At 36.8% G+C, this 27,239-nt stretch overlaps 1 long non-coding RNA gene across 1 annotated transcript in view; it reads left to right on the top strand.

Moving 5' to 3' along the window:
- The window catches only part of LOC308618000, a 68,214-nt gene that overhangs the window by 27,413 nt on the left and 13,562 nt on the right, over positions 1–27,239 (top strand). Inside the window, exon 2 of the long non-coding RNA XR_014015946.1 lies at positions 5,254–5,333. This is a non-coding gene — a long non-coding RNA (uncharacterized lncRNA). The remainder of the gene's footprint in view (positions 1–5,253; positions 5,334–27,239) is intronic.

Below are 27,239 nucleotides of genomic sequence, written 5' to 3'. Positions count from 1 at the left end.
ATTCCAAATCTATCACTGACACCTTACCTAAAGGAAAAATTCCTTTATAAGCTGGGGTTTAATACCCTGAGACAGGGTACTTATTTATGAACCTCATACCCCACAAAGACATTTGGTAAATAATTATTGCTAATGGTAAATATGGTGCTAAACAGAGAAAGGACAGCCACAAAGCAGCATGAAAAACACAAATTCAGTTTGAACCCACCCAGATTTCATTGTAATTTTTCACATCCATTATTGTCATTTTTCTTGTTTTCTTCCATTCGCTCTCCATATGGATATTTTACAGTCTTTTAATCATATCTTTGATAACTTTAGGTTTCCACTCTTTCCTAGGTTATACATAATCTTTATTTATTTTTTAAATAAATTTATTTTTTATTTATTTTTATTTTTGGCTGCGTTGGGTCTTCGTTGCTGCGTGCGGGCTTTCTCAAAGTTGCCGCGAGCAAGGACTACTCTTCATTGCGGTGCGCGGGCTTCTCACTGCGGTGGCTTCTCTTGTTGCGGAGCATGGGTTCTAGGCATGCAGGCTTCAGTAGTTGTGGCATGCAGGCTCAGTAGTTGTTGCTCACGGGTATGAGAGCGCAGGCTCAGTATTTGTGGCACACGGGCTTAGTTGCTCCACAATATGTGGGATCTTCCCGGACCAGGGCTCAAACCCATGTCCCCTGCATTGGCAGGCAGATTCTTAACCACTGCGCCACCAGGGAAGTCCCTATACATAATCTTTAGATGCACGTTAGTACTATTGCAATTTTTAATTGAAAACCCAGCCGAAGCAGTTCCTGTCTCTCTGTCCTCCTTGAAATCTGTTGTTTTCTCATCTGCTAGTCATTCTCTCATTTTCAGTGTATACCCTTCCACTTTCTCAGCCTCTCAGATTCACCCTACCACAGATCCTTAGTCAGTCGGATAATGTTAGGGGAGACGAGTGGCAAACCAAGTGTGGTTTTTCACCTGGGGCAGAAGGGAAGGAGGCTATGAATATACATGCATCAATTTTCTTTTCTCTTGATACATTGATTTGACAGTTGTAAAGTTTGAATTGCAATTATATAATTTTATATGATACATCCTATTTCTAAAGAAAGAAAGGCCAAAAGAACACATCTAGAGAATACTAAAACTCGGTCAAGTCTTTTCTTCAGTCACTGGAGTTTCTCTCTCTTTCTTCTTTTTTATATGATAGCAAAGATTTGGAAGTTTACTGATCTGGATCAAGTCAAGTTCACATACTCCAAATTAATGGTCTTCTAGTTCAGTGTTCCCAAAGTAGGCTATGTTACTGTTAAAATTCTTCGTTGTTGTCTGTTTATTTAAATGTGTATTAGAAAAATATAACTAATGCATCACTATTTTATCCCTAGAAGAGAGTCTGGGGAAAAAAAAAAACTGAACAAATTAACATCAAGTAACTGAATAAGTTAAGGTGGCAGTGATATTACAATTCCTCTGAAATTTTTTATTTAGGTATTTTTAAATTTGTCATTTGAAAAGAACATAAGTAAAATCAAATGCTATCCAAGTCTGTCTAAAGTTGGGAAGGGGCTTTGAAAATGACCAAAGATACCCAGGGACCCATTGCATATTCTGACACTTCCTCTGTCTGCCTGACTGTTTCCCTCTCCTGTGCAACTATGATGATCTGTTTGTTTGTTTTTTAACATCTTTATTGGAGTATAATTGCTTTACATTGCTGTGTTAGTTTCTGCTGTATAACAAAGTGAATCAGCTATACGTATACGTATATCCCCATATCCCCTCCCTCTTGCGTCTCCCTCCCACCCTCCCTATCCTACCCCTGATGATCTCTTTTTGTTGCCCTACCTCAGCCCAGCTCAGAGTTGTATCTTAACGTGCTCTGGGATTTATCCTTCCTTCTTGTGGCTGCTTGATTTCCTCCATCTCCTAATTCTCTTCTGAGAACCTCTGTCTGCCCCTCTGATGGCTACCAGAGCTCACTCCAGCTACCCATCTGCCTGGTGAAGCAAAGGGCAGCTCTCCACAGAGTTCTCAAGCAATCCTGAGCAAAGAGACAGATTATCTTTAACATCAGGAGCTTAGGGTCCTTGGAATATCAAGGAGGCCATATAAATTTTAAAATTTTTAGTTTGCTTTTGTCACTGTTCTGATTGGCAACCCCTACCCCTCCATTAGAATGTGACCCTGAAGCCAAGACTCTTGTCAACTACCTGTAGAGTCTTTCTCCACGAGTGTTCAGAGAATATGACAAAAAATCACTAACTTAGAATGATAATGTATATATAATGTAATTGTATTTCCAGTTGACAATGCAAGGAACACAGCAGGCTTTTCTGCCAATATGTTCTATGATTACAAATTACTCCCTTAAAAATGGATAATAACAGTATTAATTTGAAAAAGGATAGATTTTTCCCTCTAAAGGGTGACATTTTGATTTATAAATTTCCCTTTTGCCTTGCCCAGGCATCGCTTAGCACTCTCACTAAGACCTGACCACATGAGAGGAGCCACAATATGAACAGACAATGGTCACGTACCCATATAGCAAAGACTTCACTTTAACTTAGTAACTGGACATGCTGGGAGCAGATACCTTGGCAATCTTGTGGCACTTAAATCCACCAGTGAATTATCCACTAACCAGAGGGTTTCAACTCGAACTAGTCTTCTAAGAATCCTGTTAAAATTTGCAACTTGATAAGGGTCCCCCAAATCCTGAAATGAAAGGTTCAAATTCTGAAGGAAAAACAAAGAAAAAGAAAAAGCAAGTGCTTTATCAACTTTTAAAAATAGTTATTAATTTTAGATGTGTTGCATATTTAAACCAGCAGTTTTTACTATTTTGTTTTTTGGTCTTCTAAAATATTCACACATCCAAACACACAATTATTGCAGAGTTTCTCAAGGTAGGGAGGGAAGGTGAAGAACTTGACTGGATCCTGATTAGAATTACACACAAGGTTGTTGGGGGGTGGGTGTCAGGGAGAGAGGGAAAGACCCTCATACAGATTCTGAAACTTCTAGGGGTAAAACTTCTAGGGGTAAATTACTTCTAGGGGTAAAAAGTAGAGGAGGTAAAGCTCTGTTTGGCTTTAAATGATTAGTTATCTTTAGCCTCCTTGGAAATACTCAGAAATCACATTTATATACATTTCAGAGTAAGATTCAAAAGATGGAAAATATTATTTTATTTAAAAATAACCTGGGATACATAGATAAAGATGACTTGGCATATTTCAGAGATAGTGGGTATTTTATTTTTACTTTTAACATCAGTCAACTTTGATCTCAAGGAAATTAAAACCACTCTCAGTGGTAGCATTGCTGTTGTAAACTCTATTGCTAAAAGTCAACTTAACTTTTTGTTTCCAAAATTTTACCATCAATTTCTGTGAATAGAAATTATTGCATAAAATGACATTTTTTTAAAATTTGAAGCAAAATAATTTACTATTTTAGGGAAATATGGATATCTCTATCTAAAAAGATAAGGTCTTGGGCTTCCCTGGTGGCGTAGTGGTTGAGAGTCTGCCTGCCGATGAAGGGGACACGGGTTCGTGCCCCGGTCTGGGAGGATTCCACACGCCACGGAGTGGCTGGGCCCGTGAGCCATGGCCACTGAGCCTGTGCGTCCGGAGCCCGTGCTCCACAATGGGAGAGGCCACAACAGTGAGAGGCCCGTGTACCGCAAAAAATAAATAAATAAATAAATAAATTTTGAAAAAAAAAAGATAAGGTCTTGATATTTTTAGACATTAAACATTATAAAATTTGTTACTTTAAATTTTATTTTCCCACAGTATAAAAGGCCTTAATTTAAAATAAAACCAAAGAAATATTAAGATATATTTATCATTTCTACATTAAATACCACCTTCTCAAATAGGATTTTTTGACCACTATTTCCCAGTAAGGTTTTCTGTGATAATTTAAAGTTTATTTAGCCATTCTCTGACAGTATAGTTATCTAAAGGCCAGTTAAACTTTCTATGATAGTTTATTAGCAAGGTTCCATTGGCCTTTACAATATATCCATGGTTTAAATGACAGCTATAAAGAACGAATGCATGTATACACTGGAATGATTACCTCTAAAAAGAATCCTGGGAGTGGAGGTCAAAGTTTTAAGTGTATTGTTTAAATTTTTCAAATAAATAAATAGGAGCATTGTTTAAACTTTTAAAGAGTAGAATGTATCTATCCATTATATAAGGATAATTAAAATTAATTTTAGAAAGAAAACACTGTAGTGGGAAACAATATGCTATTTTCCTGTCTTCTGCTAATCAGCTGTGTGACCTTGGGCAAATCATTTCTCTTTCTAAACTTTCCTTTCTTTTTTGAAAGGAAGGAGTTTGGACCAGACCCTCCCTGAAGCTCCTTCCCACACCTTAATTCTATAATTCTACAACATACAAGATCAATCTGTAAAACAAAAGAGGCAACAGGAGATCCCAATAAGTCTCATTTTGGGAAGATTTCCTAAAATCCTCATATACAATTTGATCACTTCGAAGAAAAAATATTGACATCTTACTCTGCTATAAAGAAGTTGATTTATTCTTTTATTGCTACCAATGGCTTAGTCTTCCCAGTTAAATCTTCAGTCCTCTGCTTAAACATGACTTGCTCCAATTGGAATTAGAAGCTTGAGTGATGGCAGCCCCATAGATTGGTAGTGGTCAGGCTAACTACAGGGACTGTTTCAATGCCAGTGGCTGAGCCAGCTGAGTCATTTTCAGCACCAAGAAACCACAGCTCATATCCTTCACTGGTGAAAGTTTGATTTGTTCCAGGGTAGCTCTGTTCAGACCCAACTGGCTGCCCTAAATCTTCAAAACTTTTGGCTTACTGCATTGTTCAAAGGATTCCAGATTGCATCATAAATTCATTGATAAGGATTATTGTTCAATATTTGACTGTTTTATTATTAAAAAAAACAATTTCATTCTCAAGTCTTTTAAACTTTTTCCAAAGTTCAGCAATATCAAGATAAAATAAAGATTAGAAAATAAGTAGCAAGTCTTGATGAAGAGAAGGGATGGAAAAAGAGATGGAGAGCCCAAACACCACTATTTTCAGAGAAAGTTCTAAAGATGTGCTTAAAGTTTTGATGTTTATGCTGGTAAATACCCTTTTTTAAAAAGTGTTGTAATTTAATCAATGAGGGAAATAGGCTTTTTTTTTCTTGTGTTTTTATGTTCTCACCGTGCAGTCTTCCCAGTTTTCTTGCAGCCATGTTTCCCATTTGTTTATTTCAAGGACTCTTTTCCTTGGAGGCAAGGTACACTCCTGTCTGAAGAACAACTCTTCCGCAGAGGGTCCTGAGCAGAAATCACAAGGTGAGATCTTGGAAGTAGGTTTAGGAAGAAAGGATTGACAGCCTCACTGGATGCTTGGCCAGTTGTTTTAAACTTCCATTAGATATTTGGATTGAGGGAGACAGGATTGGACTCTTAGGCCCACATAGTGTGAGCAGTAACAAAATGTATTTATGCGACTTAATACACTCCTGCTTGCCTGCCTAACTGGGTTGGGAAGAGATGGGGACAGAAAAGATGCCAGGACTTGACCACTTTGTACACTTTCTAATTGTTGAAAATCATTTTTCCTGAAATGTGCTGAATAACTTTCCTCTCATGTCTTCCAAACAAAATAAAGTGAAACCTCTGATTTGAGAACACTAAATCAGATGTGCAGGTATGACAAGAGTAAATTAATCACGAGATGATTGTTAAATATTTAAGCCACCCAGTTCCTTTGTTTCTCTTCCTGCTGCAGGAAGCCTTGTGGCATTTCTGATGGGCTGACTTCGTAGGCCCTCCCATCACACAATGAGTTATACAAGAGAGAGGAAATAGCAAACAAATCAGCAAGTTTATTCTTTTCCATCTGTTTTACTTTTTTTAAGTTTACAGTAGAGTGAATACAGTTATCAGAAAAAAAATAGGGTTGCAGATTATTTTAATTTAAATTGTTCACAAGTTTGCTATCTATGGTCTAGGTTTCCACAGAGGATCAAATGTCAGTTTTAGCTTAAATTCTCACCTATAGATTTGTTTTTAAATGCAATTTAACACATTGCTAGGAAAAATGTCCTAGCTAAAATGTATAATATCTGTATTCTTTATTAGACTCTTTAATTCTGGGCAAGTATTTTGAGGTTCAGAGATAATTTGATGATTTTCTAGAGTTAAAGGGGAGGAATGACCTCTATTAACTGTTTGGAAAAGTCAACATGCAGAGTTAACTTTTAATCTTACATAAATTACTTCTAGCCCAGGCAAGTGAGAAAAATCATCAGTATAATGGTTTTAATTTTCATATAATTTTCTCTTTAGGGATCATGAAGTCACTCCTGACTTCATCTCTCTTTTGTCTCTCAATTCAGTTAGCCACCTAGTCCAACCAGTTTTCCCCTTGAGAACCTATCCCTTCCCTTTCAATGTCCAGACCCTCATATCTTCCCACCTGAACCGTAACTACTGTCCCTTGGATCTCCTGGTTTGCAATCTTCTCTCCTTCAACATAAATGACACAAATTGCCATCCAGCTCTCGTAAAACACAGCTTTTACCATAGCACTGACATATTCAAAACATTTCAGATTTCTTATTACTTACCAAATAAAGATGAAAAAACCTAGTTCATCAAGCAAGGTTTTCTACAATCTTATCCCAATCTCCATTTCCAAACTCATTTCCTACTATTTTCCAACCTTATTGTGTTCCAAATCGGGTTTGCACATAACTTCCAGGGTTAGGGAAAGGATATCTTGTTTCCAGTCTGGAGTTAAGTAGCAGGTAATTGTGTGACTCCAGATGATTAATTTTAATTTTCTGAGCCTCAGTTTTTCAAGTTTGCAAAAATATGGGGAAGACTAGCATCAAGGGCCCATCAAGGGCTGAATTTGGTGAGAAATTATGTTTGAAGTTGATAATGTTTTATAAAAAATACTGATTTCTAATACTTTTACACCAACATAGGCTTCTCATTGCCATAGACCCCTACACTCTTATCATGCTACCCCAGGCAAACTTCATTCAGCTCTGATGCCAACCAAGCCCCTGACAGCAATCCTAAACTAAATGATTTCATTTCCCTTCCAGCTCTAATATATTGTATTTCTTTAGTCAGACCTGGCACCATTTGTACCCCTTTCCCCCCAACTCCATTTTTCTGGAATGCATGATTCCCCTAATTTCAAAGGTGAAAAGAGCACAGAAAAGATATTGAAGGTATCAGGAACAGACTTTGCTTTTGTGGCAAGTTCATCTGGACTGTGATGGGAGATAATGAGTCTGTTTGTGAAGGATTTATGGAAGGCGATAAAAGCAGCAGTCCAATGTTCCATTATTGACAAAAACATCAGTTTTTTCATCAGGCACAGGTGGAAGCCAAGAATCTAACCTGTCCTTTTAGACATTTCTATCATAACAAACTGTAATGTTGCCACCCAGGGAATCACTTACCCCTGAAGGTGGTAGTATCCCTATCACTTTACAAATAAAATATCCTTGTTCTAGGAAATGATCTTGTTCATTGATTAGGATGATTGGAGTTAAAAGTTGTAGAACTGGAAAAACTGGAACCATCACCTAATTGACTGGGGAGACCTCAGGATTTATTGTCTTTAATACCTCCCCCAAATTTGGTGGCTTTCTTTGTGCAATAGATGCCCCAGAGTTATTAAACTCTGCCCTGTATTGTTTGTTTGAGTTCTATCGATCTTCTGTTCTTTCAATTATTTCTTTTTAAAGCAGCTTTCAAAGATTTCTTTGAAGTCGGAAGCCAAAGGTCTCTTCCACTGTGAGGAGTTCTATTAAATTGGATTCTTTTTTTTAAACTCAGACCTGGTTGATAATTGAAGATACATCTTAGCAGCTGAGAACTAAAGTCTGGACTATCTGGCAGCCCAGGGATGTTGGCTTTCACCTGCCATCTCTGAGCTTGTTCTTTGTCCCCTCACTGGATTTGTAACTCCTAACAGCAGTGACTGAATTAACTTGCTGGGAGACTTTCAAACAGAAAGAATCTATTCTCTAAAAGAATTCTGCCAACAGTTTGCTCTTTTGCTTCGTTTAATTGGGAGGAGTTAAGTCCGTCTCTATCTGGCAATCAAAGCCTTGGGAAATTGCTGTTTATCACACACCAGCTAACCTTTCTTTTCTTAGGGCCTCTTCCTGGATGTACAATTTGAGCAACTGAGATCAACTAAAGTAGTCTTATGGGTGTTTCAGGATCTAATCTAGAAAGAGGGTCATTCTTATCAGAATGCTTCTGAAATGCACTTGTTCTCCATCTCACAAAAAAAAAAAAAAACCAAAAAAAACAAAGCAAAAAAACCAAACACTTCAACAAAATTTAGGGCAACAAACAAAGGACATCTGTTTTCTTCATGGTTTGAGGTGATGGGATTTTCCACTGTTTCCCATCGCCTAGATCACGCTCCATTCTTTTTACCACTTGTGAGAGAATGGGTGTTGTTAATGATTTGTAGAAGCAAAATGTGCCTTATCTCTGCAGAGCAATGATAGCCTCTGCATAAATGGCCAGCATGGTCATCACGAAGGCTCGGTTTGCTGAGTGATGACCTCAGGGCACGACTTGGCTGCTTAAATCAGGGAAGGAGGGAGACCACAGGACTCTTTACACATGCTCATTTTCAGTTTACACCTAGATTTTATTCTTCTGTCATCTCTTCCAGTTTCTTCAGTTCTACAGTTCTCTCTAAACCTCAACTTTCCACCTGTGCTCCAAAGACAATTTCTTTTTGCCTCGTTGTGCTTGCCACAGTTATCAACCACTCCCCTCACACACACTTACACATACACACACGCGCGCGCACACGCGCACGCACATAAATGCCAACACCCTTACTTTCTCAAGTTTTCACTTCCTATTCAAATTTCTTCCTTTCCTGCCTCTCCACAAGCCCCCTAAACCAGTGTTTCCCATAGCATGGCCCTCAGATCATCTGCAACAGAATTGCCTGTGATATTTTTAACAAATTCAGATTCCAGGGCCCCACTCCAGACTAACTATATCAGATTATTTGGGAGTGCTGCCTGGGAATCTGTGTTTTCCACACACTTCCAGGTAATTTGTCCGTACACTGAAGTTTAAGGGCCAATTAAACCCTGCCTTCGTTAGCCCCTGATGTAACCCTTTCTCTTTCTTTTGCTGCTGAACTCTATGCCTGTGACACACATGGCCTGCCTCCACAGCCTCTGGTCTCCTTCCTTCCTAATTCCCCATAATTTCTTTTTTATTACTTATTTATTTATTCATTAAAAAAATTTTTTTACAGTAGGCCCCTGTTATCTATTTTAAAAATAGAAGTGTGTACATGTCACTAATTCCCCATAATTTCTTGCTCTTTGAAAAATATTCTAAGTTCTCCAAAGGGAAGTTCTAATTTACCTTTGATAGTACTATCTAATAATATTTTATTATTATAAAATAATATAATATAAATCATTAAAATATAAAATAATGTTTTCTTATATAAGCCAGTGCTTAGCTGCAAATAGATATGGCAGAGTTAAACATAAGAAAGAAAATGATGTTATTTTAATCACCCTTTGTCAATTGAGTTTGAGTGAAAGAAGAAAGACATTGGTGGGTAAAGTAATGCAATGGAGTGGGGAAATGGGCAGATGAGTATATCTAAAGCAACTTTGCTTAAATCAATATTATAATTGTGCGATAGACAATGTGTCTTCAAGTCTGCAAATACAGATACAAGGTAGCCAAGATACTTGATGTTTTGTAAAGAATAAATACTCACTGCAGCAGGAATTATGTCTAATATTATTTCATCAGCTTATGGGGGATGCAAAAGCAACAAGAGAAACGCACACTCTCTGTCCTTACACAACTTATCTATTGAAGCTACTTATAGAAATCAAACATTATGTATATTGGGGCTGCAGATAAAAAATTCTTCATACTGTCACACCAGTACACTTGTAAAATCTGATAGGATGAAAAAGGAATAGTAAAACATTGGTTATTTTACCAAATTTAAAATGCTTAGTGAACATACTAATGAGACTACCTGCTTTATTTAGATTATTTTTTACGCTTTTTAAAAAACTGATATAGGATTAATCAGCTTAAAGTCATCCACTGAAGTGACAGTGTTATTCATGACCATAACATTCCAACAAAGATCATTGGTTAAGTAAAGTTAATAATATCCTTATGGTGGAAAGATCTGCAACTTTTAAAAAACTTGTTTGGGGTAATGTTTAATAACATGGCAGAAAGAAAGGCTCACAATATAAAGTGAAAAAAACTCAAGAAACACAATTGTTCACATAATTTTGTAAAGAAATATATACATGCTTTTCAAAAAAAGACTGGAAATAAAAGTCACAGTGACTATTTCTGGATAATTGAATTACAGGTTCTTCTTTCTCTATTTTCCAATATTTAATACTGAACACTTATTATTTATATAATCAGCTATAAGAATATACTTTTAAAGGTGGTTTCACTATATTAACAACTCTATGGTCTTGAAATGGGAAATTTTTCTACCTCCAAGTAATACAGGTTTTTAATCCCCAAGTAATGTCTCGTGATCCTCAAAAAACATCCACTAGGAGCATGTACGCAAAGACCACACACTTCTGTTCCTTTACCTTCTCTTACTCTTGGGCAACGCAGTTGACTTCCTTTGATGTCATTTTGTTCTACCTTGTGCCAAGTAAGGTACTTAAAAGAATCTGATGGAAGCTTTAAAATAAGAGAGAAGAGAAATATCATCTGGCAATATATAGTTCACTTACTTTTATGGGTGCAAGTAATGTGAACCCATCCCAAACATTCAGCCAAATTGAACTCCAGTTACCTAACGGTGTGCTCATAAACGTTATCCTAGTCCAATCTAAATTATGTATTATTCAACTTTGCATCTCCAACACCTGCAACTGATTTATGTTTGATGACAAATGACAGCAGAAATAAATATATTACCGATTCATGAATCCACTTTACACCACCTCTGATAAACTGTCCTTTAATATTTATTGAATAGCTCATAAAGAATCTCATTTCATTTTAGAAGAGTTGTAATTGTTAATGGCTCTTCATTATATGGACCCCAAGTAATCCCTCTAAGTTAGTCCAGTTGTACAAGTTCTGCCTTTTGAGGCTACACAGAAGAATCCCTCCACATGTGACTACTATTTTAAGTGTTTGGTAATAGTTGTCATCTTCTTTGTCATTTAGTTATTACTCACAGATCATGGTTTACAAATTATTAAATATCCAGGGAAAACATGGTTCTCCTTGGGAAGAGTTCCATTTTATTGACATTGCTCTTAAAATGTGTAGCCAGTATTGAATGAAATATTTCAGGTCTGGTCATCTTCCTTTTCTGGACAGTATATTATTGACCAGAATATGTGCCAAGATCACATCTAGGGTAATTTTATGTTCTTTACTATTACTGAGGTTGTAATCAATCAAAATTCCTGCATTTTACATAGCTTATGGTAGATTCAAGGTTAACACAAACAAAAAGGCATATTACTCAGAAAGGAATATTATGTTAAATACATACACCATAGATTCATTCTTCTGTTAGCCAGTGTTACGCACATATATAAATGAACCCGGAATATTTGATTTGAAGAAATGTCATTACAATATTTGGAACAACTGCATTCGTTTCACAGAGCAGCATTTTGCATAGTTTATGCTTTGCTTGAGCTGTACATTTGTGTGACTAATACTAACATCAAAAACATTTCCACCATTAAATAAGCTTATGAGGCTCTGGATTAAACCAAACTAAGCATTTCTCTTACTACAGGACTTCTCTGAGCCTTTAGTATCTTAGCATATATTGTGAGTCTGTACTACAAAGTGTTCCCCTGGACTTTTAAACCATAGAACCTTTTATTCTTATAACAGCACATGGGACTAGTGCATCCTGTAAAGCAAAATTTGGGAAAAGCTGCCTCAAAATAAATTGGGAAGAGGTGGCTTTTTAATAATCAATTAGCTTTGATCTTTTACTTCATTACTTCATCACTGAATGACCTTAGTTGTTCCATAAATATTTCAATATCTTCATTTTAAAAATAAAAGCTCTCTCTCTTATTAAGAGCAACATTAAAAAGTTAATTCTTGAGCAATTCTTTGAGATAATTTGAGGATTGGCTAACATACTTTCAAGGAATTCACTCATTCTTCAGAACTATAGTTTTTTTGTGTGTGTGATACGCGGGCCTCTCACTGTTGTGGCCTCTCCCGTTGCGGAGCACAGGCTCCGGACGCACAGGCCCAGTGGCCATGGCTCATGGGCCCAGCCACTCCGCGACATGTGGGATCTTCCCAGACCGGGGCACGAACCCGTGTCCCCTGCATCGGCAGGCGGACTCTCAACCACTGTGCCACCAGGGAAGCCCCAGAACTATAGTTTAAAAAAACAAGAAGCACAAATACATTTCAGATTATTGAAAAATATAGTCTCTGGCCCATTCTTGGTTGTTCAGTTTACATGTTTATGGAAGCTTCTTTCCCAACCTGTTATGTGCTTTTGGAATCTTTTGCTTGCTCCTATCATAGAATAAAAATTTCTTAGGAGTTAAATTTCCTGTAGTTGCCACACCCCCATTTACCTTTTGGTGCTATTTCATGAGACTCTTGCTGAGAAACAAAGAATCTAAGCTAAAGCTGTATTTGAGAATAAAGTTTCCATTTTTCAATTGACATCTAATTTCGTACAAAAACGTGTCTTTTTTTTAACTCTTTCATCTTATTTTATTTTTAAAATTGCATCCATCCTTTAATATTCATTACACATGCTGCCTCCATTTTAAAATTTTATTTATTTTATTTATTTATTTTTGGCTGCATTGGGTCTTCATTGCTGTGCTCAAGCTTTTCTCTAGTTGCGGCGAGCCAGGGCTACTCTTCGTTGCGGTGCGTGGGCTTCTCATTGCGGTGGCTTCTCTTGTTGTGGGGCACGGGCTCTAGGCACATGGGCTTCAGTAGTTGTGGCAATGCAGGCTCAGTAGTTGTGGTGCACGGGCTTAGTTGCTCCGAGGCATGTGGGATCTTCCCGGACCAGAGCTCGAACCCGTGTCCCCTGCATTGGCAGGCGGATTCTTAACCACTGCACCACCAGTCCCTGTCTGTTTTTGAAAGGAGTTATGAGGTTGATTTTGGGATTTCTGACATTGTAGGAAAATGAGCCTTTGCATTTCTTTGTTTATATCTATGTAAGGGTGTCAATGTGTTGCAGTTCTGTGACCGTTGTTTCTTCTTAAAGGAATAGTGAATATTTGTGTCTTACCCTGTTCTTTTTTCTTTTTTAATTCTGATGGACCAATTGATGAATCCATTCGTTCAATAAATATTTTTGAATATTTTGAATTTCAATCCATTCATTTATTCAAAAAAATATATTGTACCCTTGCTATGTGTCAGGCACCCTGTCAGACACTGAGGATACAAAGTTAAATAAAATATGGCATTTGTGCTTGAAAAACTCATTTTCTGTAATTTGGGAGGCAGACATATAAATAACTCATTTTGATCCAGTGGGATGAGTGGAACAATTTTGAAAGAAGGAAAGGAGAAAAGGCCTGTATGATTCCACTTAGATGTGTTAGAGAGAAGTCTTGGAAGTGGTAAGTTTACGAGGAGAAAATTTTATCTTGTAGCCAAAGGACATTCCAGAAAGAAAGGAGATAAATCTTAGACTAGGGACAGAATTTGAACTCAGTGGGGGAAAGGAAGGGACACCATTTTTGTTTCTCTGGTCATTATCTTTTCTACTCATCTTGGTCTCTTTTGTCTTCCTTCCTCCACCTCAGATTCTTTCCCTTTCCTCTTTGAGTTGAGACTGAGAGTACCAACCTTTTATTTTCCCCCCAATTACAAGGATAGGTTTAATACACTTATTAAAAGTTTATCACTTATTAAAATACACTTATTTAATAAGTGTATAAAGTTTATACACTTATTAAAAGTGTATTATAATTATACACTTATTAAAAAGTGTTAAATCCAAGGTAAAACACATTTTTAAACTTATCACTAGGTAAAGGGCTAATCAAAAATATTTACCAGGGATGATATTCCAGAATCCGAACGTGAATAAAAAGTTCTGTTCCTCAAGAGAGCCGAGCCAGTATGTGACTCACTCAGATCGGAGGTGTAGGATGAATTAGATGGATGAATCTCCTGACTGCTTGTGTTTTGACCTGAAGAACTGAATGAAAGAAAATGCTTAAAGTCTTTAAATGTAAATACCTTTGTATAAAACAACAATAACAACAAATTATAAACACCAACTTTTCCAATTAGAGTAGACATAAATGATACCCTAGGAATTCTGTCATAGTCCTACGCACATTTTTTTATGGCTAACAGTCACTTAAGACAAATTCTCTCCCAAGGTAAGGGTGTCTACATAGATTGCAGATCTTAGAAAAGTAAATCTAATGGTACACACAAATACATGCTTATAGGATATGAACGAGAAAGTCAGCCGTAATTTTGGAATATCATTCCTAGTAGAGCTATCATTGCAGATTTGGCACAAACAAGCCTTAAACTCCATACTGGTTTTTTCATTGATCTGGACCTTCCATTTTCCCTGAAATTTCCCCCAAACCTCTTATATTTCCTCAAATTGGTGGCACACATATTAAAAATTCAGGTTCTTTAATCAATTTTACTCACTTTGAAATAATACTCAAAGTATTGAGTACAATGTAAAAATGTTTTTCATTTTTCATTCATTAACTGATGTGCTATAGTAGAAGAGCATAACCATTACATCATTTCAAAAAATAGCACTACTGTGCCATTAAGAAAATAAAACTGTGTCCTATTATCAAGGAGAAAATTATTCCTCCATCTGCTACTAAATAACAAATCAAAGACTTGGTCTCAATTATGTGAAAAAGTCAGAAAATATATGCCTTTCAGTTCTTTTCCACTTGAGCAATTCTTTAATAATTTGGATACTGTTTCTTGACATTACCAAGGAATAACTTACCATAGCAACAAATTAACAAACATTAGAAGAACAACATTACATTGTGCAAAATTGATTATTCCTGAGGCAGGTAAATCCTACTATCTATGACCAGAGTTTTGGCCAACAATCAGGGAGAAAAAAAAATGGGGCAAAATGGAACAGTATTTCAGGGGATGAACAGAGGATAAAAGTTGAACTGACTTTTTTAGTTCACTTGTCTTTATGAAACTGTGCTAGCCATTTTCTGCCAAAATGAAACCAGGAAAATAAGGGTAATGAACATGACTGAATCTGTCTTCAGTGACTGGTGTTCTGTGATTCTAAACTTCAGTAGTGGTTACACAGTGATGAGAGGCTGACTCGTAAGTGTGAGAAATGGTCTTATTTTGCTTAAAGCAGAGAACAGGGGAAAAATAAGTTCACATAACAAAAATATCTGAGAGAGATCCAGCTGATTGGGTTTTCAGTACACTTTTCTTGTGTAGTGCTACAAGACCAAGCCCAACAGCTTTAAGGTAAAACCATGTTTATAAGTAACTGAAAATTATCTCATCATCTTAGTTTACATTAGCTGATTTGAGAGTTTAACTTAAAGAAGTACTTGTGCCATTACCCTGACTACTAGACATTTATGAATAATAGAAGGTAATTAAAACTTCAGTAACACAAGTACATATGCAAATAACATCCCCACTATTTCTTTTTCTCTCCGTTTTTTTTTTTTTTTTTTTTTCTGCCAGAATGGAATGAATTGAATTTGATGTAGAGTTTCAGCTAAGGACAGATGATCTGAGAAGATTCTAACCAGTAGATGACTAGTCTGACTCTCTTTCAGTGTGATATCTTTCTGTGGGTCCCAAAGGCTGGATTCCTTCTCTCACATTCATATACGCTTCCTGGGCGCCACACCAGAGGGCAGTGGTGAAGGGCAGTACGCTGGAATCTTGCAGTAAAACCTTTGGGACATTCTGAAAATCTTTGTTCCGTTACTTCTATCTTAAATTCCATACGGAAGTTTTCTTCGGTCTGCTTTTGGGGGAGAAATATCAGCAAAGAAGTATAATTTCTGATCCTTTAGTTAAAAAAAGAAAAGGTAGATTATCCTCAAACTTCTACTCCATCTGCTTTAATGCACACATCACTGATGTCAAAACTGCAAGACCTGTGAGTCTTAGGAATCTACAAACAGCTACTGCTGTGACCTCGGGTCACTTAGCACCTCTGGTGGTTCCTTACCTTTAATATTCAGAAGATGATGTGGACTCTGCCTGAGTGAAAAGGTTTTCTGTTTTGTTTTGCAACATTATTGCCATGATGACAACTATTACTAATATAATAATTTTACAGTTAACATTTCTTGAGCACTTGCTATGTGCTAGGCATTGTACTAAGAACTTTACATAGATTAACTCATTTAATCATTACAATCACCAAACAAAGTGGGTAACATTATATTTTGATTTTAGAGATGAGGAAATTGAGACCCAGAGAGGTGGCATAACTTGCCCAAGTCACACAAGTAAATGACCAAGTGTTCTTAATTACTAGGGTTCAAATACGATTCAGATAAGCTACTGTGATTCTTTAAATAACTGTAAATCTGTATCATTTATTAGGGTGAAGTTGTTAGTAAGGAAAATCATTAATATTGATTTTTCTTATTCTGATTGCTCCACTTAACTACAGATAAATAATTTACTAGTTAATAGAACATGTAAATCTTAGCACTGACTATTTACTGAAAACAAAAGGTAAGCCTTTAGTAGTAGAACCTATGAGAGCACCATCCCAGATAACATCAAGCTATTTTTAAAACCCTCTCCTATTGCCCCTCCCCAAAAGAAAATAAAGCTAGACTTGCAGTTTAGTTGGTATATTGGTTTACTCATTTTTAATCTTTCTGCCTGCAGTGAACAAACAGTTATCATAAATTACAACTCTAAATCCTTATGAAAGAGAAATTAATTTTATTAATGCTGTAGTAAAAGCTGCCACAGAGGAGGTGCCATGGCTAAAACTGTACATTTGTCAGGAGTAACTTATAGTGTCTTTAAATTAGGTGGTATTATCTGAATTGGCCATCTATTCTTGGTTTTAAAAAGTGTAGAATGGCCAACAAGAAGGAATCAGGTGAGCTGAGACTGCAGGATGAAAAACAATAATAATATAATCTATTAATTCATGATCCCCTTTCATTGGAAGATTGCAATGTCCTTTACAATCAGGAATTTATAAGCCTCATAAATTGTCGGCTGCAACAGCGTGCTGTTTAATTAAAATGTCAAGTTGGTGATTATGTAGCTTTGTAAGGAGAGTGAAGAAGAAAGTGGCAGATGGCCTAGTTTCTGAGGTGAAGCCGAGCTCTTGAGGTGAGGGAGGCTGTATTGGACACACATCAACCAGAAGGCCAGAGGGCACCTTACAGACACCCAGCATTGTCTAAATTGCATTGCCTGTGATTCCATTTCTAAATGTTCCATTTACATTCAGTGCTGCATCATGAAAGCTTTGTATTTTGAAAGGAAGAAAAAGCTCAATCGTATTTTTCAGTTAGCAAAGGACACTCCCCAAATCCTCAAATACTGTCTTTCTCCTCCCAAAATATTGAGCTAGGTTCTCAAATCTAGTGGAATCTTGCTAAACCCAGGCACTTCTTAGGTTACTGGCTAGAGGAAAATTACCACGGACTCTGGAGCATTAAATTTGGGTGAAAGGAGATATAAATCCAGCCTCTTTGATTTCTTTGACCATTCTTCTTATCTTTTAAAATCCAGAATCCCTGTCCTCTCTATGCCTATATTTAAATGTATTCATCTGTAAAACGGGTGATGATTTTACTATCTGCATGCTAGAGATGGTGATGAGATAATATAAAGTACTGGGAAAGGAAGTTTCATGAAATCAAGAAGTAATTTGGTATCATAATGTGTTAGTTTCTGGAATGGCAAATTTGGTATACCAAGTTATTTCATTCAAATTTGGGATGGCTCTATATTAATTTCCCAGAACTAAACCCATAAATTGAGTAAATAATCATATAGCAATGAACTGTTCTAAAAAACTGTGTGTTTTACAGATAACCCTCAAATTTTAGTATGCAAGGCCCAGGATTGTAACAGATATATCTGAAATTATTTAGATTGTTGATTCTAAAAACATAGCACAGCTAATTGTAATTTTGAAAAACATACAACTAAAATTATCATTTCTCTATTTCTATCTGAATGGGTCAGGTTTTAATCTTACGCAACCTTGTATTCTTATGAATTTTGCTTTTCCCTGTTGTTCCAACCCCATGTGCATTCTTATAAACACAAATAGGTCCCCACATTAAGGTACAACAAAAGTAAAAGAACAAACATGTATCAAACTTCTCTAGAGGGAAAGCTTGTAAATTTCAATACCTATTAGTGGGTTCACTGATATTTATAGAAGTAAGAAGTTATATTAAAATACCAAAAACAATGAAGATAGACTGAGATACCTCTATGTTCCATTAACAAAATTATATTTAGATATTTTTAGAACTTTATTGTAACCACATATGTAGCTATTATTTAGAAGATTCCCAATACTTAAGAATGTTTTACTACAGAAACATAAATCAATGGAACTAGATAGAAAGACCAGAGATAAACCCACGCACCTATGGTGAACTAATCTATGACAAAGGAGGCAAGGATATGCAATGGAGAAAAGACAGTCTCTTCAATAAGTGGTGCTCGGAAAACTGGACAGCTTCATGTAAAAGAATGAAATTAGAACACTCCCAAAAATAAACTCAAAATGGATGAGAGACCTAAATGTAAGACCGGACACTATAAAACTCTTAGAAGAAAACATAGGAAGAACACTCTTTGACATAAATCACAGCAAGATCTTTTTTGATCCACTTCCTAGAGTAATGGAATAAAAACAAAAATAAACAAATGGGACCTAATGAAACTTCAAAGCTTTTGCACAGCAAAGGAAACTATAAACAATATGAAAAGACAACCCTCAAAATAGGAGAAAATATTTGCAAACGAATCAATGGACAAAGGATTAATTTCCAAAATATATAAACAGCTCATGCAGCTCAATATTAAAAAAACAAACAACCCAGTCCAAAAATGGGCAGAAGACCTAAATAGACATTTCTCCAAAGAAGACATACAGATGGCCAAGAAGCACATGAAAAGCTGCTCAACATCACTAATTATTAGAGAAATGCAAATCAAAACTACAGTGAGGTATCACCTCATGCCAGTTAGAATGGGCATCATCAGAAAATCTACAAACAACAAATGCTGGAGAGGGTGTGGAGAAAAGGGAACACTCTTGCACTGTTGGTGGGAATGTAAATTGATAAGCCACTATGGAGAACAGTATGGAGGTTCCTTAAAAAATTAAAAATTGAATTACCATATGATCCAGCAATCCCACTACTGGGCATATACCCAGAGAAAACCATAATTCAAAAAGACACTTGCACCCCAATGTTCATTGCAGCACTATTTACAACAGCCAGGTCACGGAAGCAACCTAAATGCCCATCGACAGACGAATGGATAAAGAAGATGTGGTACATATATACAACGGAATATTACTCAGCCATAAAAAAGGAACGAAACTGGGTCATTTGTAGAGATGTGGATGGATCTAGAGACTGTCATACAGAGTGAAGCAAGTCAGAAAGAGAAAAACAAATGTCTTATGTTAGTGCATATATGTAGAACCTAGAAAAATGGTACAGATGAACCGGTTTGCAGGGCAGAAATTGAGACACAGATGTAGAGGACAAACGTACGGACACCAAGGGGGGAAAGCTGTGGGGGGTTGGGAGGGTGGTGTGATGAATTGGGAGATTGGGATTGACACGTATACACTGATGTGTATAAAATGGATGACTAATAAGAACGTGCTGTATAAAAAAATTTAAATAAAATTCAAAAATTAAAAAAAATGTTTTACTACTCCCTATGTTGTTATAATTTTGAAAATTCAACCACATACAACACTACAAAGGAAAAGAATATAGACACTAAAGGACAACATGTGATTAGGTAGATCTTGTGAACAGAGACAAAACTATAATAAAATTCCAAATGAAAGTGACAGTATGTTAGGAAAGTAGTATGACTAAGACTCATTTCATGGTGTGCAGAAACATGATTGAACAAATACTGGCACTAAGAAAACTTCTTTCTTTTTTTTTTCTTTTTCTTCCCTCCCTCCCTCTTTCCTTTCCTTTCCTTTCCTTTCCTTTCTTTTCCTTTCCTTTCCTTTCCCTTCCTTCCCTTCCCTTCCTTCCTTCCTTCCTTCCTTCTTTCCTCCTTCGAAAGTTGAAGGTTAAAGTTTAAGTTGTAGCCTGGGCATTACTTTTTACACTGTCTCTAAAATAATTTTATAAAACTTACTAGTTGAAAAATAATAATACTGATCATAAAGATCACTTTTTCACAGAGCTCACAAGTAAACTTCCTCTTGGTATAGTGTATTCAAGGGTGTTAGCAAGTAGGAAAAATAAAGTTTATAATTGTTCACAAAACTTCTACCCATTTAAAAAGTATTATTTCACATGCCCAATTCTAATTATGACACAGTTTTTAACATTAAAATCAACATAACATCTAGGCACTGCTTGAGATGTACACAGTTTGCTAACAAAAACAAAACTTCTGTAATAGAACTGCTTCAGCCTCTGAACCTCTTCCTAAGCATCATTCCTATCTTAACTATAAGCAGTAAATTTAGGGAGCTATAAATACGTTTCATACACTCATGAAACCACAGTGTATTTCATCCTGAAAATTGAAGGTGCAAATCTCACTTTTTTTAAAGATAAGAGCCAACTTCAACACTAATAGAAGGACAAAAAAATTCAAGAAACTTGCAACCCCCCTAATTGTGTATTGTCTAATTATCAGGATGCTTTGAGAAATATTTATGTAACAGCTATGACGTTTAGGAGTGAGGAAAAAAGGATTGGGTTTTGGCCCTCTTATGTAATCTCATTTGTGGCTTTATTGATCTAGTAGAAGTCCTGTTTTGTGCCAGTAATTTCATTTAAATATAATTAATAGGTACAAACTAATATTAACTAATAATTCATGGATATTAACATGGATATTAATAGATATTTCCTTTTGTCTGTCTTATCTGTTTTTCCCCCTGAAATTCACACTCGTTCTCTTAAAGAGCCCTGTGTAGCTATAAATGTACCACTACTAGAAAAAGGTCCAACTCTCTCTGTTACAGTATTGATCACCTGAATTGCATTTGTAGCCTGTTGCCTGCTATAGGGGAGACAGTGGCTTCTTTCTCCAATCAGCCATCATCAGTAACACAGGTTGCATGATTTTACATTTTTAAATGAAATTTAGTCCAGGAATACTACCTATGTTTGTTTTTTTGTTTTCTCTTAAGGAATGACTGAGGCTACTTTTTAGTGTTTCACTTGCTTACCTTTCAGACATGTCTTGCTGGTGCATAAAGTTCCTCTGGCCTTCATAAGGCTGTTTTTCTGAAGACATTTTTCATCCTCCTCCCAGGAGGGGCTATGAGAGCTGTCCACCAAGAATCTGCAGCCTCCTTTGGGGGTCTTCCATGTATTCACTGTGACCAAGGAAACAACCTGTTACCTAGCAACCTGGCCCTTTAGGAGGTATTGTTACCAATCTCTTAGTGCTCATCTAAGGAATTCCTGTGCTCCTGGAGCAGCTAACGGTGATCATTGTTTCCAGTGAGTTGCCTAAACTGTGGTAGAACTGAACCTTGACTATAGAAACATAAATTACAGCAGAGGGAACAAATGGCCCTAGCATCCCTGAAAAGTATGCTGTCTTCAGCTCCATTATTTCTTGAATTGTTTGCATCTGGCTTGAGTTTAGTTGAAGTGGTACTCGTGCAATGTATCCCTCAGTATTTGGTTTCGTACTTCTCTCCTGTAGTTTCAGAACAAGCAGAAGAGGCAAAAAGGAAGCTATCTAATTCCAGCTTGAACCTTGCTCAAATAAAACACCTTTGAATTGAAGGTACGGAATTCTGCCTTGTTCGGCACAAGGAAAGAAATAGCAGATTTTCGTTTCAAAGCAAACTTTTACAACCTGTCACAGAAAAGGGAGAGAATATTATATTGTATACTTGTTTACTGGTCCAAGAAGTCTGTTCAGAGTGCCTGCTATGTGTATAGATAGCGCTGTGAATTTTTAACTTCAGGAGCTGATAAAACAAAAGTTCTCTAAACCTGTTACTTGCATACCTTCTTTCCTCCAAATAGAAAAATGTTAGCTCTGCTTTTGGGTACTGAGAATTTGTTGTTTGCCAAAAGCACAGTAAACACTTTCATAGTCTTTACTGCTTCAGAGGACAAGACATTTAGGAAACCATTTTATTCAAAACTTCATTTGAAAACAAGATATTTGGCATGTCGGAAAAAACTTTATGTTTCCTTTTCATTCCTTTTTCCATGCAGTGGTAATCCATCCATAGACTAATACTATTCAGCAACCTTAGAGGTGTGCTTCATATCAAAAGAGTGAACACACATTCTCCTCCACATTATGTTTCTGTTAGAACTTTAATTTTACATACAAAATGCTTTAGGCTGAAACTCAGCATAAAAACTTTCTGTTGGGCTTCCCTGGTGGCGCAGTTGTTGAGAGTCCGCCTGCCGATGCAGGGGACACGGGTTCGTGCCCCAGTCTGGGAAGATCCCACATGCCGCGGAGTGGCTGGGCCCGTGAGCCATGGCCGCTGGGCCTGCGCGTCCGGAGCCTGTACTCCTCAACGGGAGAGGCCACAACAGTGAGAGGCCCGTGTACCGCAAAAAAAAAAAACAAAAAAAAGAAACAAAAAAAATCCTTACTATGCTAAAAAATATAATTTAACATATTTGATAATGATCTACAAATTTATTTGTTTCTATTCAAGTTAGTATAATTTTTAAAAAACTATCAAATATCTAAAACATTACATCGCAAATTTTCTGGATATTTTTCCCATGATAGGTGTAGAGATGCCAAATGTCAGACATTTTTTTATCCTTGTCTTTTCTAAGCAACCTCAGAATTTCCCCAAGTCCAAAAATTGTAGACCAATGTTATCCCAAAGTGAATTAGATAAGATAAATAAATCAAAAACTAGTCTTAGTTTATCTTTTTAGCTTTCTAGCTCCAAACAACTACCCCATACCTCCACTGCCTTGGGCAAAACCTATTCATACTCCAGTGTTTCGATTCTGACTTTTCCAGAATCCTCAGATCCAGTGTCTCCCCCGGTCTCCCAGTTGATCCTCACCTTCTTCTCTCTCTCCTAACTTCCAAGATCTCTGCTCCCATCCTTACTTTCACTTAGCAATCAGAAAAGAATTTCCAGAGGATCCACCTACTCTCATCTACCTGCCCATTTACTCTGCTTTCTTCTCATTAACAGGTATGATATCAATGCTTCTATCTTCATTTGTGGACTAGATCCTATCACTTCATCTCTACTCAAGACAATTGATCCAGAAATTCTTCTGCATCATCAGTTTCTCCGCTCTGCTGCCTCATTCCCACAAAGATATAAACATGCTGTAATTTTTCTCATTTAAAGCAGAAACAACACAAAAATGCCCTTTGGTCCACTTCTCCATCCAGCTTTATCCCATTGCTTTACATCCATTACAACATGGGGGAAAAGCTTTGCAAGTATTGTCTATGCTTGCTGCATCCACTTCTCTTTCCATTTCTCTTGAACTCACTCAGGTATTGTTTTCACTCCACTACTCCACTGAAACTATATTTAGCAAGGCCACTAATGACCTTCAAGCCACTAAATTCAACAGTCAGTTCCTAGTTCTCATTTGTTTGATCTATTCACTGCATTTGAAATGTCGAGTTACTCTGTCTTCCCTGCAGCACTCTCTTCATTTGGCTTCTGGGACCCCACACTCCACTGGTTTTCTTTCTACTTTGTAATCTCTTTTGCTATTTCCTACTCATCCTACCAATCTCTTAATACTGGTGTGCCCATAGCTCAGTCTTTAGACTTCTTTCTCTTTTAACTCACTCTACTAGTGACTTATCCAGTCTCATAGCTTTAAAAACAATTTATATGCTAATGATTCCAATATTTCTAACTCCATCCCCGACCCTTCTCTGTCTCTTGAATCCCAGACCTATATATATATATATATATTTTTTTTTTTTTCGTGGTACGCGGGCCTCTCACTGCTGTGGCCCCTCCCGCCACGGAGCACAGGCTCCGGACGCGCAGGCTTAGCGGCCATGGCCCACGGGCCCAGTCACTCCGCGGCATGCGGGATCCTTCCAGACCGGGGCACGAACCCGCGCCCCCCCATCGGCAGGCGGACTCCCAACCACTGCACCACCAGGGAAGCCCCCAGACCTATATATTTACTTGCCTACTTGAAATTCCTCTGGAAGTTTTATAGTCACCTCAATCTTAATATTCCCAAAATAATCTTCTAAATCTCCTATCCAGATCAGCCCCTTTCATACCCTCCATCTATTCAAACCCCAAATCATGGAATCATCCTTAACTACTCTCTTTCTTTCAAATACCACACCGAATCCCGGATGAAATCCTATAAGTTCTACCTTCAAAGTATAGTTAGAATCTGACCACCTCTCATGCCCTCCATGGCTACTATGAGACCCCATATTTCTTATTTATTTATTGAACTATAGTTGATTTATAATATTGTGTTAGTTTCAGATGTACAGCAAAGTGATTCAGTTATATTTATACATATATATATTCAGATTCTTTTCCATTATAGGTTATTACAAGATATTGAATATAGTTCCCTGTGGTATACAGTGAATCCTTGTTGTTTATCTATTTTATATATAGTGTTGTGTATCTGTTAATCGCATACTCCTAACTTATCCCTACCCCACTTTCCCCCTTGATAACCGTAAGTTTGTTTTCAATGTCTGTGAGTCTGTTTCTGTTTTGTAAATAAGTTCATTTGTATCATGTTTTTAGTTTTCACGTATAAATGATACCATATAATATTTGTCTTTCTCTTACTTCACTTAGTATGATAATCTGTAGGTCCATCCATAGAGAAGGTTGCTGCAAATGGCAATGTTCCATTGTTTACGGCTGAGTAATATTCCATTGTGTGTGTGTGTGTGTGTGTGTGTATACACACACACACACACACCACATATTCTTTATCCATTCATTGGCACTTAGGTTACTTTCATGTCTTGGCTATTGTAAATAGTGCTGTTATGAACACTGGTGTGAGATCCCATATTTCTTAACAGTATTATTACAACAGACACTTCACTGGTCTCCTGCTTCAGACCATACTACCCACATTCTCTCCTCAAACACAGCACCCAGCATGATTCTGTTAGTATGCAGTCATTCTTCTGACCAAATGCTTCAGTGGTTAGCTGTCTTACAAAGAAAGGATCGGCATCCTTACAAGGAACTACGAGGCACTGATGTATCTGATGCTTTTTAAAAAGTAATATCTCAAAATTAAAAGTACTTTTGAAATGTCCTCAAAACAATCAAGATTCAAACTGAGTAAAGTCCTTTGATAACTTCCAAGTTGACTAATATCAGTTAAGGACAGTTAAACAGTTGGTACATGATGTTAGACAGCTAACCTTTAAAAAATCCTTCTACTTTTAAGCTTCAGGACCAGTTAAAAGAAGCATCCCAAATTTGGAATGTGAGCTGTTTAAAAAAGGCTACTGTTTACAAGTACTTCTCTGTCTGATGGAGTATTTTCTCAGTATTGTGAAATCAAACCAAAAGATAAAATTGGTGTGTAGCTTAAGACAGTGGCAGCAGGCTAGTTACCAGATCCCTAATACGTCCTCCAAAAATGATACAAAACAAAAAGAAGAGAAAATATATCTACACAAAAACTATATATTCTGCAGACCTTGAGCACGGAGAGTACTAAAACTTCAAAATAACTATGAATAAAAAAAAAGTTGAGTGTATCTTTCATGTGCCAGCTCCAGCCTCATTGCACAGCAGCACTTGAGGGCAAGCAAAGGCAGACCAAGAAAAATTGGGGGAAGGACAGAAAAGGATGGAGTCCAAAGTAGATTTTAAACAATCACAAAAAAGATTAAGTCCAGTCTAACTGGAATATACTATAAAAATGTCCAGGCAAATCAGAGCAAGGACTACAGGAAGAGACTTCAAAGTATGCAAGATGTAAAAGCACAGGCATGATATAAAGGGGACATCTTTGAAATACATAACTTCTGGGAGAGAAAAAGGTAAAAAGGAAGTGAGAACTTCCCTTTGACAGTTAGGAGATAGAGAGGAAAAGAAGAGAAAAGGGAAATCTTAAGGTCTTACAAAACAAAGTCACTAAATGGACGGACTCACAATCCCTTATCCCTGTGTCTGGTAGAATAATATCCACACCCCACCCCCCCGCCAAAAGATGTCCACATCCTAATACATAGAACCTGGGAATATGTTACCTTACATGGCAAAAGGGAATAAGGTAGCAGATGGAATTAAGGTTGCTAATCAGCTGACCTCAAGACAGGGGAGATTTTGTGGATTATCCATGTGGACCCAGTGTAATCACAAGTGTGCTTAAAGGTATAAGAGAGAGGAAAGAGAATCAGTGTCAGAAAAAGACAGCCAGCCATTGCTGGCTTTGCAAATGGAAAGAGGCCATGTGCCAAGGAATGCAGGCAAAAGTATTATCCATAAAAGAGAAAATAGTTGATAAACTAGCCTTCATCAAAGTTAAGGCCTTATGCTCTTCAAAAGACAGTCATGAGAGAATGAAATGACAAGGCACTTGGAGAAAATATTTGCAAATAACACATAGAATACATCCAGAATTTATAAAGAACTCTCAAACTCAATAACAAGGTGCGGGGAAAAGAACTAAAAAATTGGCAAAATATTTGAAAGGAAATTTGACCAGAGTACATATGTGGATGGTGAATAAGCATGTGAAAAGATGTTTAACTTCATCAGTCATTAAGGGAATGAAAAGTAAAACCACAACAAGATACCATTACATACCTACTAGAATGGTTAAAATTAAAAATAACAACTGTGAAGAAATTGGAACTCTCTTATACTTCACGTGGGAATGTAAAACGATACAACAACTTTGGAAAACAATTTGGCAGTTTCTTTACAAGTTAAATGTACATATACCCTTAGACCCGTTCATTCCACTCCTAATTATTTACCTAAGAGCAATAAAAGCATATGCAATACAAATTTCTATACATTAATGTCCAATTAGCTTT

The sequence above is a fragment of the Mesoplodon bidens genome (genome assembly GCF_964165515.1).
Source record: "Mesoplodon bidens genome assembly, chromosome: 5".
Classification (NCBI taxonomy): domain Eukaryota; kingdom Metazoa; phylum Chordata; class Mammalia; order Artiodactyla; family Ziphiidae; genus Mesoplodon; species Mesoplodon bidens.
This window is presented reverse-complemented; position numbering and strand designations above follow the sequence as displayed.